Here is a 14615-nt window from a genome sequence, read left to right as displayed (position 1 = left end):
GGTTAAAAGGTGGAGAAGAGTAACTGGGATTAAGGGAAAAAGTAATAAAAGGACCAAAGTAAGCACTAGACAAAGCCATCCCTGGTGGTCAAGTGGTTAAGATTTGACACTGTCACCTCCACAGCCCAGGCTCGTCTCCCAGTCAGAGAACCAGCCCCCCATCTGTTGGTTGTAATACTGTGGCAGTGGCTGCATGTTCTTCAATGCTGAAAGCTATGCCACCGGTATTTCAAAGACCAGCAGGGTCTCCCATCATGGACAGGTTTCAGTGCAGCTCTTGGACTAGGAAGCAGGACCTGGCCACCCACTTCCGAAAAAATTGGCCACGAAAACCCTGTGAATCACAGCAGAGCATTGTCTGATAGAGTGCCCTTGCAAAAAGACAGGGCATTAACCGCAACAAAAGCAATATTTAGAGTATACAGTAGGATAAACTACAAAAGAATTCAAGAATATATGCTTTCTCTCTTTTTTTTGGAGGAAGATTAGCCCTGAGCTAACATCTGCTGTCAATCCTCCTCTTTTCGCTGTGGAAGGCTGGCCCTGAGCTAACATGCATGCCCATCTTCCTCTACTTTATATGTGGGACACCTGCACAGCATGGCTTAGCCAAGCGCTGTTTTTGTCCGCACCCAGGATTGGAACCGGCGAACCCCAGGCCGCCAAAGTGGAACGTGAAGACTTTACCTCTGTGCCACCTAGCTGGCCCTGGATATATGCTTTATTGTAAAGGATCCTACAATCTAACAGAGACAAAAGGCACATATAAGAAACACAATTTTTGAGCAATAATTCATAAAGGCAAGTCAACATAATGTAAAAGATATATAGGTGTTAATCAGGGACCAGGCAGAGGAATAAAAACAATAAGATCCCCCAGAGGTTAGGGGTCCAATTTGGGCATAAAGGCGGGATAATGCTGGTGAAGAGGAGCGAGAGCATTGCAAACTGGGACAGCCAACAGCAAAGCCCAGGAGATTGGAACGAAGTGAGCCCCTTAAGCCTCGCACAAGAACTTGAAGAAGAAGCGAGCAGGGAGGGTGGCTGTCCTAGAGAGGACTATTCACAGATGACCGAAGGAATTCAGGAGAATGAGAAGTACTTACAAGTTCATGGAAGAATGTCTAAAAACATACTTCCAAAGCTGTACAAATTTTAATTTTGCTAGTTGTAGAAAGGGGAATCACAGGAATTGTATGTACCCAGCTAGCCAAAGGCTGAACTTCAAACAGGTCAAGTATTCACCTTATTAAAATGTAATCAACAGAAGGCTCAAAGCTGTGGTACAGCACTCGCTCTTAACTGAACGAGATGGTGGGTAACTGACTAGAGCTAAGTCTGGACGCAGTGTGGGAAAGGGGCGAGAGCACGATCCCACCAAAATGGAAAGTCTGCCCTGCAAAGGCTAATGATAGTAGCTCTCACACGTTGCACACGTCATGGTGCACCAGAGCCTATTCTAAGGGCTCTCTGAGGGTTCACCTCCAGGAGGGAGAAAGAGGTGCTGCCGTCACCAGGGCCCAGGTCCTTAACCACTAGGCCACACCAACTTTCTACTGCTTTTCAAATGATGGCCTGTTCCTGGAACGGAGTGGCAGTGAGTTGTATATATGAATGCAAAATAACAAACATTTTCCAACTATAATCTATGCAGCCTCAAGAATCTGTTTTATTTTTAATAAATTCACAATGAATTTACTTATAGCCTGCTACATACTGTGAAGGATTTGAGACCAAAAGAAACAACAGATTTATAGGAAGTGGATTGTGAATTAAGTAGATTCTATATGTGATACCACAAAAAAGCGTTCTTCTGAATTTTGAAAATGAGTCACAGAGAAGTTAACGGACTGGATAGAGTTTATTCCCCAGACCTCTGTTTCTTTACAGCTCTAGAGACTTAGGACCAGCCAAGTCTTTCTTGGGAATCATGACATATGCTCATCTGGGAACTCAGCAGGTATCAATTCACAACCCAATCTGTTCCCTGAAAGATAATGAATGACTTTGCAATATCAGGCATCAAAGAATAAATATTCATTTTCTGACACTCTGACGAGAAAATAAATTTAAAATGTCAGTCGCGTTTCATCATAACTAGATGAAAATGTGTTTCGTTCCTGTTAGTTAACCTGTTAAATAAAGAAGCTACCAGACGCACAAACACGCTGAAAATGAAGACTAAAAGCAACAATGGTTGCAGGACGGTAAACCCAACGCCGTTCCCTAGGAATGACCAGTAGTGCTGGTGTGTAGTGTTTGAGCTCAGCTTTTCCGCTCCTTCCTGACGCAATTGCTTGTGACCTTGCTGTCTGCTATGGACTGAGTTGTGTCTCCCTCACATTCACATGAAGTTCGTACCCTCGTCCCTGTGACCCCTCAGAAGGTGACTGTATTTGAAGACGGGGTCTTTGAAGAAATAATCAAATTGAAATGAGGTCATTAGGGTGAGTCTTAATCCAATATGAATCATTATAGAAGAGGAAGTTATTATAGGAATTATAAGAAGAGGAAATTCGGACACGGACGCAGTTTGATAACATGAAGACAACAGGGAGCAGATGGCTATCTACAAGTCAAGGAGAAAGACCTTTTAAGACACCAATCCTGCTGACATCTTGATCTTGGACTTCTAGCCTCCAGAATTATGAGAAAATAAAATTCTGTTCTTTTAAGCCACCCAGTCTGTGGTACTTTGTTTTGGCAGCCTTAGCAAACTGATGCCCTGTACCTTCCACCAGAATGTCAGCTCGGCGAGGGCTGGCCTGTATCCAGGGGTCTTCTCTTCCCTTGTATCCCTAGTACATATTATGGGTTTGGTGCATAGTAGATGCTTAATAAACGTTGTTGAATGAATAGCTGACTGCAGCTGGATGTCTTGGCCCATTTTACTGGAGTACAGGGATGTGACCATGACCAAAAATGATCAAAAGGAACTTTCTCTCTTTATCAAAAAATAGCTTTATATGCAGATTTTAAAAATGATGCCCGTTGACTGTGAAAAATAGCAGAATAAAGAAGGAAAAAACAATCACTTAAAACCCTGCCACTTAGAGCTAACTACTCTAAATTTTGATGCTTTCCAGTCTTTTTTTCCATACACATACATATTTTAACATAGTAGATTAATACTCGGGGCAGGCCCCATGGCCGAGTGTTTAAGTTCGGGTGCTCCGCTTTGGTGGCCCGGGGGTTTCGAGGGTTTGGATCCTGGGCGCGGACATGGCACCACTCGTCAGGCCACATTGAGACGGTGTCCCATATGCCACAACTAGAAGGACCTGCAACTAAGATATACAACTATGTACCAGAGAGATTTGGGGAGATAAAGCAGAAAAAAAAAAAAAAAAGATTGGCAACAGTTGTTAGCTCAGGTGCCAATCTTTAAAAAAAAAGAAGACCACTCTATCACTTACCATATGTCATATTTTCTTCACATCATTAAAAATTCCTCATAAACATTTTAAATACCTATAAAATTTGTAATATCTTGTGCATCTTTCATAATTGAAATCCTCATCGTTAGACATTCATGTTTCTAATTTTTCTATCATAATCAGCATTGCAGAAGCATTTATCCACTTTTCTGAATTCTTTAAAGGATAGCATCTTAGTTCTATAATTATTGATTCAAAGAGTATGGGCATTTGAATCAATTGTTAAGGCTTTGGATGCACATTTTTCTACTGCTTTTTGAAAAAGAGAAGCCAATTTACACTCCCACAAGCAGCCCATGAGATTTTCCAACTCTCTTTACCCTTAAGTATGATATTTACAAATCTTGTTAATAAATATGATCAGATAAAATGGCGTCTGAGTGTCATTTAAATTTTCATCCTTTGAATATTAATGAAGTTTTCCATTTTCCTCCATGCATTAGCCATTTATAATTTTGCCTTTTGAATTGTCTGTGTGCCTTTTGAAAGCGGCTTTTCTGAACGCTTTTTAGAAAGTAGTTTTCTAACTAGGCCCCTACTTCAATACTGCCTGCCCTTCAACAGAGGCCTCCGCTCTGCGTTGATTAGACTGCAGTCCTAGAGCTGTCCCAGAACCTCATCACGAGCTGCTGCGCAGTCATGAAGTCCTCACTTCTCTGAATAGATAGAGAAACTTGTTCCAATCACTCATCTCCTACTAACAAAATTTTGATACATCAAGCGCATGTGGATATATTTAATTTAGCTATCTAAGTCTGAAATCAGTTTTCTTTGTGGAATGAAAAGAAAGTTCTCACTTCAAAAACAAAATACAATGGAACTTTTGTGAGGAAAGCAGATAGCTCTCAACTTCCGATGTAATTTTGGCATAAAAGTGCCTATTTCTCCACTGCATTTATTAAATTCAGGACACAGAGGAAATTAAAAACACAAATATTTTCCAAATGGTTTATTCTAAAATTCACATCTATAGTAAAATAAATGGTTGTGCCTTAAATAAAACTTGGAGGTCTTCTAATCAAATATCTATATGTTCAGATGGGGAAAACTTCAACAGAAACATTGGTTAAAGGGGTGTTTAGGGGCAGAGCTCATTTTAGAGAGAGAAATAGACTAGGACTAAAATTAGAAATTGTAGGGATATTGATGATACTGGAAAGGTTATTGAACTGAATTGTTTACTCTGCTTCCCTTCCGTGTCCTCACTTAGCTAATCCTCACCCATCCTTGCTCTTTGTCTCACAGTCATGGTGGAACAGGTGTCCTAGGCTTTTCCAAGGAAACCCTGCCCCTGCCTTCTCTTCATCCTCTCCCCTCACACCTCCGAAATCAACTGTCTCTTCTCGCTCTTGTGTTGTCATCTTTCCCTCTCCATCTGTTCCTCAAATTAAAAATACGTTCGACTTTCCTTTTCCTAAAAAAAGCTTCATTCTAGGCTTTCTTAGCTAACGTTACCCTATTTGTCCCCTTTTCAAACTCCTTGAAATGTACGCTTTGTTTCTCTTTTTTCTCCAACTTCCTTCCCACACACATAGACTACAGTGGCTGCCGCTCTGACTCTATACCCATGTCCACTTAGGTTTGCCTGTTCTTGACCTTCGCACATGGACTCATACAGTGTGTACTCTTTTGGGTCTGACTTTCTTTATGAATTTATTATTTTTTTTTATTGTGGTAAAATATGCAAAACATAAAATTTACCACTTTAACCATTTTAAGTATACAGTTCGGTGGTGCTAAGTACATTCATGTTGTCGTGCAACCATCACCACCATCCATCTCCAGAACCTTTTCATCTTCCCAAACTGAAACTCTATACCCGTTAAACAATAACGCCTCATTTTCTCCACCACTCTGGTCCCCGGTAACCTCTATTATACTTTCCGTCTCTATGAATTTGCCTATTCTAGGTACCTTACATAAGTGTTTATTGTGAATAGAACAGTATGAACACTGATATACAAGTATCTGTTTGAGTCTCTGTATGCAATTCTTTTGAATCTATACCTAGGAACGAAGTTGCTGGATCATATGGTAATTCTATGCTTAACTTATTGAGGAATTGTCAAACTGTTTTCCACATAAGCTACACCATTTTACATTCCCACCAGCAATGCCTTTCTCCACATCCTTGCGGAAACATTTGTTTTTTGCTAACAGCCATCCTAATGAGTGTGAAGTGGTATCTCGTGGTTTTGATTCATGCATTTTTTCTTAAAATGCTCTCTGTCCTTGGTTCCTGCCTTTATATCGCTTCTTTGTTTATTTTTCATTCTCCTCCGTTGACTCTTCCTTCTCTCGGTTCCTTTGATATGGATTTCTCTGGCTTCCTCCCCAGGCTCTCCTGCTTTCTTTGCACAGTCCTTGAGGATTTCATCCACTCCCATTATGGAAGTATCACATCCATGCTGGTAACTCACAAATCTGTGTCTCTCTGGTCAAGACCTCTCTCTGAGCATAGTATTTGCCTTTAAACTTTCACCTTTTCAAAATAAAAGAGTGTGAAGTCTGAAACTTGGTTAAAATTATGGACACTATTAACGGTTTTTGTTGCCATTGAATGGGATTGGGGAGTGAGAAAGAAAGAGAAGTCTTTCATATTTAAAAAAAATTATGGTAAAAAACATATAACATAAAATTTACCATCATAACCATTTAAAAAACTACACTTTGTTTTTTAGAGCAGTATTAGGGTCACAGCAAAATGAGTGGAAAGTACAGACATTTCCCATATATCCCGCATATGCGTGGCTTCCCCCATTTCAAAATCCCCCACCAGACTGCTACATTTGTTACAATCAATGACCTGATACATCATCACCCAGAGTCCCTAGTTTACCTTAGGATTCACTAGTGGTGTTGTGCATTCCATAGGTTTGGACAAATGTACAATGACATGTATCCATCTTTATAGTATTGTTACCAATTTTACCTCACTCCAGTAGGACTCTGATCCACATTCCAGTAGGACTCTGATCCACATTCAGAGGCGCACTGGGGAGGGGCCCATGGTGGACTTCATACCCACAATTCACCCCTCCCTCAGAGGGTTCTTTCCTGTTCTGTGTCACGGATTTGAAATGAAGTCAAAGATGAGTGTTCAACAGCACAAGCTTTATTCAATGGTCAAAGAATGGAGAAGCGGGAACTAAGTTCACAGATCAACTTCTCAGCTCTCAGGGTGATCAAGCAGCTGTTAAAAGGGGTCTAGGTAATGAAGGGGAGGAATATTTGGGGAAATGGGCAGGCTTTTCTGGGAAGTAAGGGTGCCACCTCTTTTCTTTCCTTATGGTTGGTGGTTATACCCTGCCATGGCCACGGCAGTTGTAAACTGCCACCGCGTTGGTGAGCAAGTTCTATAATATGGTGGTGTATTACAATGAGCACATAATGAGCTGTGGGGTCTATGTCAGGTCAAATTGGACAGCCATGTTGCCTTCAACCAGTTTAGGCTGGCCTTGACCACATGTCCCAGCCATCTGCTCCTTCCTCTCACTGTGGTTTTCTGTAAACTGAAGATAACGTGTTAGGCTGTTCTGAGCAGAGTTGTGGTTAATGTCTTATGGGGTCAGTGGGCCGGGTAACAGTATCATACCAAGTAGTTCCACTGCCCTAAAAGTCCTCTGTGCTCTCCATATTCATCCCTCTTTTCCTCCCAACCCCTGGCAACCACTGATCTTTTTACTGTCTCCATAGTTTTGCCTTTTCTAGAATGTCATATAGTTGGAATCATATAATATGTAGCCCTTTCAGATTGGCTTCTTTCACTTAGTAATATGCATTTCAGTTTCCTCCATGTCTTTTCATGGCTTGATAGCTCATTTCTTGTTATCACTGAACAGTATTCCATTGTCTGATTGTCTGGATGTACCACAATTTATATGTCCATTTACCTACTGAAGGACATCTTGGTTGCTTCCACATTTTGGCAATTATGAATAAAGCTGCTATAATCATCTGTATTCAGGTTTTTGTGTGAACATAAGTTTTCAACTTATTTGGGTAAAATCACAGAGTGCAATTGTTGAATCGTATGGTAAGAGAATGTGTAATTTTACAAGAAACTGCCAAACTGTCTTCCAAAGTGGTTGTACCATTTTGCATTCCCACCAGCAATGAATGAGAGTTCCTATGGCTCCACATCCTTGCCAGCATTTGGTGCTGTTAGCTGGATTTCATTAAAATTTAAAAACTTCTGCTCTGCAAAAGATGCTATCAAGAGAATGAGAAGAAAAACCACAGATTAGGAGAAAATATTTGCAAAAGGTATATCTGATAAAGGACTGTTATCCAAAATGTACAAAGAACTCTTACAACTCAACAATAAGAAAGAAAGTAAACAACCCAATTAAAAAAGGGGCAAAAGACCTGAACAGACATCTCACCAAGATATACAGATAGCAAATACACATATGACAAGATGCTCCACATCATATGTCACGAGGGAATTGCAAGTTTAAACAATGAGATACCGCTATACATTTATTAAGATGGCCAAAATCTATCCTATTTTTAAGTGTATAGTTCAGTAATAAGTATATTCACATTGTTGTGCAACCTCTCTCTAGAATTCTTTTCATCTTGCAAAACTGAAACTATATACTCATTCAACAATAACTCTGCAGTCCTTCCTCCCCCAAGCCCCTGGCAACCAGCATCTTGCTTTCTGTTTCCGTGAATTTGACTACTTTAGTAACCTCTTATAAGTAGAATCATACTGTATTTTTCTTTCTGAGTCTGGCTTATTTCCCTTAGCATAATGTCTTCGTGGTTCATCTGTATTATAACATGTGACAGCATTTCCCACTCTGTAAAACTTTACAAAAGTATTAATGTTCAATTAGGTAGTATATGCTGTGCTGGTTGTTTGCCCCCCTCTCCCACTCACCCATTCCCCATCCTTCTTTCTCTGCTCTGAGTCCCGCGAGGCTAACCTCTACGGACTGCCTCACCTTTGCCCTCTGGTTCCTGGTTGGGTTTGGCTAATGGAAAGCACCATCAGGAGACTGGAGGGCATGAGGTATCTACTTATTCCCTCACACAGCACACCTTTCCCGCCCCAGCACTGTGCAGGCCATGGCTGCTCTTCATTCTCTTGCTCAGCACTGACTCACTCAGGGCTCGCTTAACACCGTTCTTCCTCCCCACCCCACACCCCTGGCTCCCTCAGGCCTGGGGCTAGGAACAACCTCCTGCTGTTCTAAGTCGCTGTATGCTCCACCATCCCTTTTTTTGTTACTTTATCCTCACCCGTCCCTTGGTAAACAGTCTCTTTATTAAAGTCTCCTCATTAAACCCTTTTGAGTATGCCATCTGTTCATATGATTCCTGCTGTGATCCTGAGTCAGACACATGCAGCTAAAAAAAAAATTAATGGAGTAGAAGGCTAAGAAGTGAAATGTAAAAATCTGTGTCTATCCCCATAGCCCTTGACTCCCTTCCATTCCACCTACAATTGCCGTTTTGTTTGTTGTTGTTTTTTGGGGGAGGGAGGGTTGGATTGACCTTGACCTCACCTCTTGGGTGAGCCCTAATTGATCTCAGACGATCACATTAAAGTCTTCTTCCTTGCCAGTAACTGGTTCAGCAATTGAGGCCTAAGCCATCAGTGCAGGGTATTTCCCTGTCCTGGGGGTTGGGCTGAGAATGGGCTCGTGAGTCACTGCTATGATCCAGCTCCTGCCAATGAGATGCAAGGCGAAATTTGCTGGGGGGTTTCCTCTTAAGAGAACCAAGCTCGGAGGTGAGGCCCCAAACTACTGGAACCAGTTTGAGGAGTCAGCAGAGGAGGCTGAGGCAGGAGAATCGGGAAACAGAGTTGGGCCACTGGATTAAGTGACCCCTAAACCCAACTGGCCTCTACACTTCCAATTACGTAATCTGACGAATTTCGTGACTTTCTGTTTACTTGCAACAAAAGCATCCTAACCAATACTTGGATATACTGTAAAACACACATACCCAAATGGAATCATATCATAGACATTGTACTACAAATGGCTTTTTCCACTAAATCATATATCCTGAACATCTTTCCAGCCAAGCACATTTAGCTCTGCTTCTTTATTTTAAATACTGCATAGCCTTTTGTTGAAGGGAAACCTCACAGTTTATTTATCCTTTCCCCTACAGAGGAACAATTGAGTTGTTTGCAGTTTTTACCTATTACAGTGACACAAGGACATATATGTTGGTGTGTCTATATTAATATGTACATAGTATAAATTGCTACTGGAATTGCTTGGTCAATAAATCTGAGAATTTAAAATGTTCATAAATACTGCTGTATTGCGTTCCAAAAGGTTACATCAATTTACATTCCTACTAAGAATATGTGGGCATACTTATTTCTTCACACCCTTGCCAATCAAACCTTTGGTAAGCAGATGAAAATTAATATCATCAGTGTATTAATATCATTATTTCTGAGTGAGGTCAAAGTGATTTTATGGTTCCTTTTTTTTTTTTGCAAACTATTCATGTCCTTTGCCCACTTTTCTATTTATTTTTATTTTTCTTATTGATTTGGAGTCGCTCTTTGTATATATTTTTAAAATAGCTATTTATTAGAGGTGTTATAAATTCTGTCCCCTGCTTTTGTTAATTATTTTAGTTGTTTATGGTGTTTTTTTCATGAGAAAGTTTTATGCACACTAATATATTGATGTTTTCCTTTATCATTTTAGGATGTTGTTTTATGCTTAGAGTTCTTCTCTCACTCCAAGATTATTGTTTAAATCCACTAATGATTTTTTCTAGTCATTTTATGAGTTCACTTTTACATTTAAATCTCTGATCCAAGTGAAAAATTGTTGCTCTATACAAATCTATGCTCTTCAATTTTTTGGTTACAATGAGCATATATTAGTATAATTTTTTTTAAATATGGTCAGTAGCTAGTATAGTGCAGATATATCTTTCTATGAAAATCTTGACCAAAATAAAAACCAATAACAGATGTAATTTGAAAAACATCAATATGGTGAAAGAACGAAACTAGGCTCCCCATATTGTGCTTTGAAATTTGAAAGATCACTGTATGTGAGCCTCTCTCTGCTATGTCCAAACTGCTCTTCCCTGTGTACACACTGTTCAGCACATGAGGACAGCTGGCTTGTGACTGGTAGCCACTCCTCCTCAGGTGTGATATCCATTCAAAGAAAAAAAAAGAAGACGTCAAGAGAAAGAGTCATAGAGTAAGACGAAAGTAACTGGTGGGAAGCAGAATCAGCATTTACCGCCAGGCAGCAATAACTCTTCTTGAAACATCCGGACTGGACTGCCCAATAGTACAAGTCATTTCTCAACTCCCACCCCATAAAAATTCTTCAAACTCCCCAACCCCACAGGTCCATAGTCCCAAAGTGGCTCCACTGTGCGCAAAGTTTAAGAGCATGGGTGGAGCCAGACTGTTTGGTTCATGATGGACTCTGCCGCTAACCAGCCTTGGCACATTGCTTAAACATCTTGGGCCTCAGTATTCTCATCTGCAAAATGGGGATAGTAGTAATACTTCCTTGTGTAGACGTCCTGTGGATGGATCACCTAGGTTAATACATGTAATGCACTTAGCACAGTGCCTGGAATATAATAGTGCTCAATAAATATTAGCTATTATCTTTATCAGGGTCTAATTAAGTCTGAGACACAAGTCCATTGTAGAAGTCCTAGGAAGTATCAGAGAGCTCGGAATTATAGGATATTCCAATATTCCTGTCATCTGACGGGTGTGCAAAGATCATGCAACCTCTACCTTTCTACTTTGCTAAGCCATATGTGGACAATTAGTTTCTTATTTTAATTAACTACTAATTGTAAAGTACAATATACATGCATTTTGAGGCTTACTGTTATGAAAGTGGTTCTTATTCACCCGACTTAAGACACGCTGTTTTCTCTCCAACTGACTCAGTGCTCTACTCACTATGGTTGTGCAATAAAATGAAAGAAAGTTATTGAATCATTTCAAACCTGCTTGTCGATGCTAAGATCCCACTGTGTAATGGCAACAACAAAAAAATCTTAGCCGCAGAGTAAGGCAATGCACTGTAATGGAGAGGAAAGGAAAAGTGTCTTACTTGGTAAAATGTGCAACCAAGGTGCATTTTGTGAGAACAATTCTCCCCAAAACTCTATGAAGTAAGTACTTTATAAAGTTGTCCTATGAAGTTCCCCTCTTACAGAGGAGCCAACTAGAACTGTGCAAGATTACATTACTGGCAGGGACCACTACGGCTCATTTTAGAAAACTACCTCCCACATCTCTGTAAAGGTAAAAGTGTTTTCTTTTTGGGAAAAACATACATTAATGCGATTAAAACGCATTACTTTATTATTTTATCCCTTTCTTTGTGTAGCATGTTCTGTCTCCGTCTGGTGCTCTCTATTATGGCTGAACTCTGGCTCATTTCTTACAGTTCACTAAGTTTTACTTAGATATATTTATCTTGCTATTTGGATTATCTACTAGAACACTTGTTTCAATGATCGTACTTTTTGTTTTCAAGATCACCAATTGATTTTTTAAGAAAAAAACTCCTTGCTGTTATGGCTGCAGTCTCCTCTCATATCTCTGAGGTTGTTGATTACAGTAAATTTAAAATCTGATGTGCTGTAGTAACTGTTTCCTTGCTTACAACTGTTTCCTTTCCATGCTTGTATTTATTAGGTTTGATGCCTGTCTTTCATGGTGCAGGTCTTCCTCACAAGCCTGGTGATTCTTGATTTGCTGCTTGTCTTTGTGTTACAGCATCTGTGTCTGTGGGAGCTGGTTCTGTTCCCCGGAGGTTGTCTCTGGTCATTCTGGATGGGCCAGGGCACTGAAGGGAGCCCTCCCCTCCTCTCCCATTCTTCCGGCAGTTCACTAGTCTCTGGAGCAATGTTTCTCAACCTTTTTCGCATTATTGTCCTCCTAAGAAGCCTTCCTAGACACTTCTTTCCCTCATCACTGCCTAAACCCAGGGAAATTTTAGTACCACACGCATGCTGTATATTTGTTTATTTCCTGTGGTCCTTTGTAGGCCCACAGACTGTTGCAATATCCAAGGCTTTTTGCTTCCCCTCCCCCCATCCTCCACCCAAAAAACAATTTTTGCTCCAGTGGGAGAGATATTGCCCACCCCCCAGCCAAAAACACACGCTCTGAAGAACGTCCCTGCCTTTCTGCACCAAGCATCCTGGAGGAAAACGCCCTTACTGCCTTATGCTTAGCAAGCAGTTGCCCAGAGAACTCTCCTGCTCCTCCATCCAACGCTCTGAGCTTAGAACAACACTCCCTGAGCCACTCTGAGCCTACCTCAAAAGTCTCCGCCGCACTGGGTTTCTTGTTGTTCCTTTTTTAATTAACAGACTTTATTTTTCAGAGCAGTTTCAGGTTCACAGCAAAACCGAGCAGGAAGTTCTTAGTTCCCACATACTCCCTCCTCACCCCACATACAGCCTCCCCCACCGTCAACATCCGCAGCAGTGGGCATCGCTTACAATCCGTGCTAGGTTTTTTGGCTTTTTTTTTTAAAGATTGGCACCTGAGCTATCATCTGTTGCCAATCTTCTTTTTTTCTTCTTCTTCTTCTTCTTCTTCTCCCCAAAGCCCCCCACTACATAGTTGTATATTCTAGTTGCAGGTCCTTCTGGTTGTGCTATGTGGAACTCGGCCTCAGTGTGGCTCGATGAGCAGTGCTAGGTGGGTGCCCAGAATCTCAACTGGAGAAACCCTGACCTCACGAACTTTAACCACTGGGCCACTGGCAGGCCCCTGCACTAGGTTTTTTGTTTTTTAAAGATTTTATTTTTTTCCTTTTTCTCCCCAAAGCTCCCCAGTACATAGTTGTATATTCTTCGTTGTGGGTCCTTCTAGTTGTGGCATGTGGGACGCTGCCTCAGCGTGGTTTGATGAGCAGTGTCATGTCCGCGCCCAGGATTCGAACCAATGAAACACTGGGCCGCCTGCAGCGGAGCACGCGAACTTAACCACTCGGCCATGGGGCCAGCCTCCCCTGCACTAGGTTTTAAACTGAGGTTTGCTCTGCTAATCTAATGATACAAGCTTTCAATATTTCTGGACTTTTTAAAAAACTCAGATCTACTGATAGCATCTTTTGTTATTTTCAGTTAACAGTATGAATTCCTCTTCGTCTTTATAGTTTTCATAATTTTGAGGAACTAGGGCAGGTGGGGAAGGAGGCCTGTCTTCACAGTCCTCCACCTCAAGTCAATCTCCTAGGGAGAGAGTTCTCCTCGGGTTTAAAAAAAACGGTGGGTGAGAGGGTGGGAGTGAACTTCCACAGACTGTTATTTTAAGTTGTATCAGCAGTCCTCCAACTGACAGCACAATAATTTTTCTACATTCTAAAAGGCAAGCAAATTTATCCTTAACTAAATACTCAACATTTTAAACAAATAGTTTATATTAGCCTATGTACAATAAAGCAGCATGGTTCTATTTTTATGAGTTCTTTCTTTAAGGTACTATGTTTATGCTTGTTGGAGCTTGTATATATTTAAATTTATCTGGTATATTAAAACTATTTATCAGTACTATATGTTTAAGCAAGTTTGTAGAAAGACGACCACAAAGGCCAGTAAATTCAATTTCTATTGCCCTATATTCACTTTTAATCTGTCAGTATATATATATACATATTGCATAGTTCTAATATTTTATATGTACTATTTTTGTGCTGTTTCGTTACTCAGTATGTGTGTGTGTGTGTTGACTTATATTTACAAGTCTACGAAGTTGGCACTTTTACTGCTCATATAACTATTAAACAGGATGGAATCATCATGTTTATGGACATCTTCTTAGTATTAAGAATTGAGAATATTTTTATATTGTATCAAAGAGTATGAATACTATCAACCAGCTTTCAGAAAACTTAAACCAATTTACAACGCACCTTCAGTCCTGCCAAATATTGGGTTCAAAATTTTTCATTCTTTTGGAAGTTTTCAAATTGGCTTTTTTTCTTTTTTCACATTTGTGGCTGCAATTTTCCCACTTAATGACTTCCCATCTGTATTCTCGCATGCATAAAAGTGTTTGCGGCAGATTGTATTTTCCTAATTTGTCTGTGACAACCAAACCATCCCAGACCTTTGACACTCCTGCCATTGAGAGATGAGATCTGTGCTCTTCCTCTTGATTTTGAGTGGTTTTGTGACTCTGGCAGAAGTGAC

Source organism: Equus przewalskii, chromosome 16, assembly GCF_037783145.1.
Source record: "Equus przewalskii isolate Varuska chromosome 16, EquPr2, whole genome shotgun sequence".
Taxonomy (NCBI): Eukaryota; Metazoa; Chordata; class Mammalia; order Perissodactyla; family Equidae; genus Equus; species Equus przewalskii.
This window is presented reverse-complemented; position numbering follows the sequence as displayed.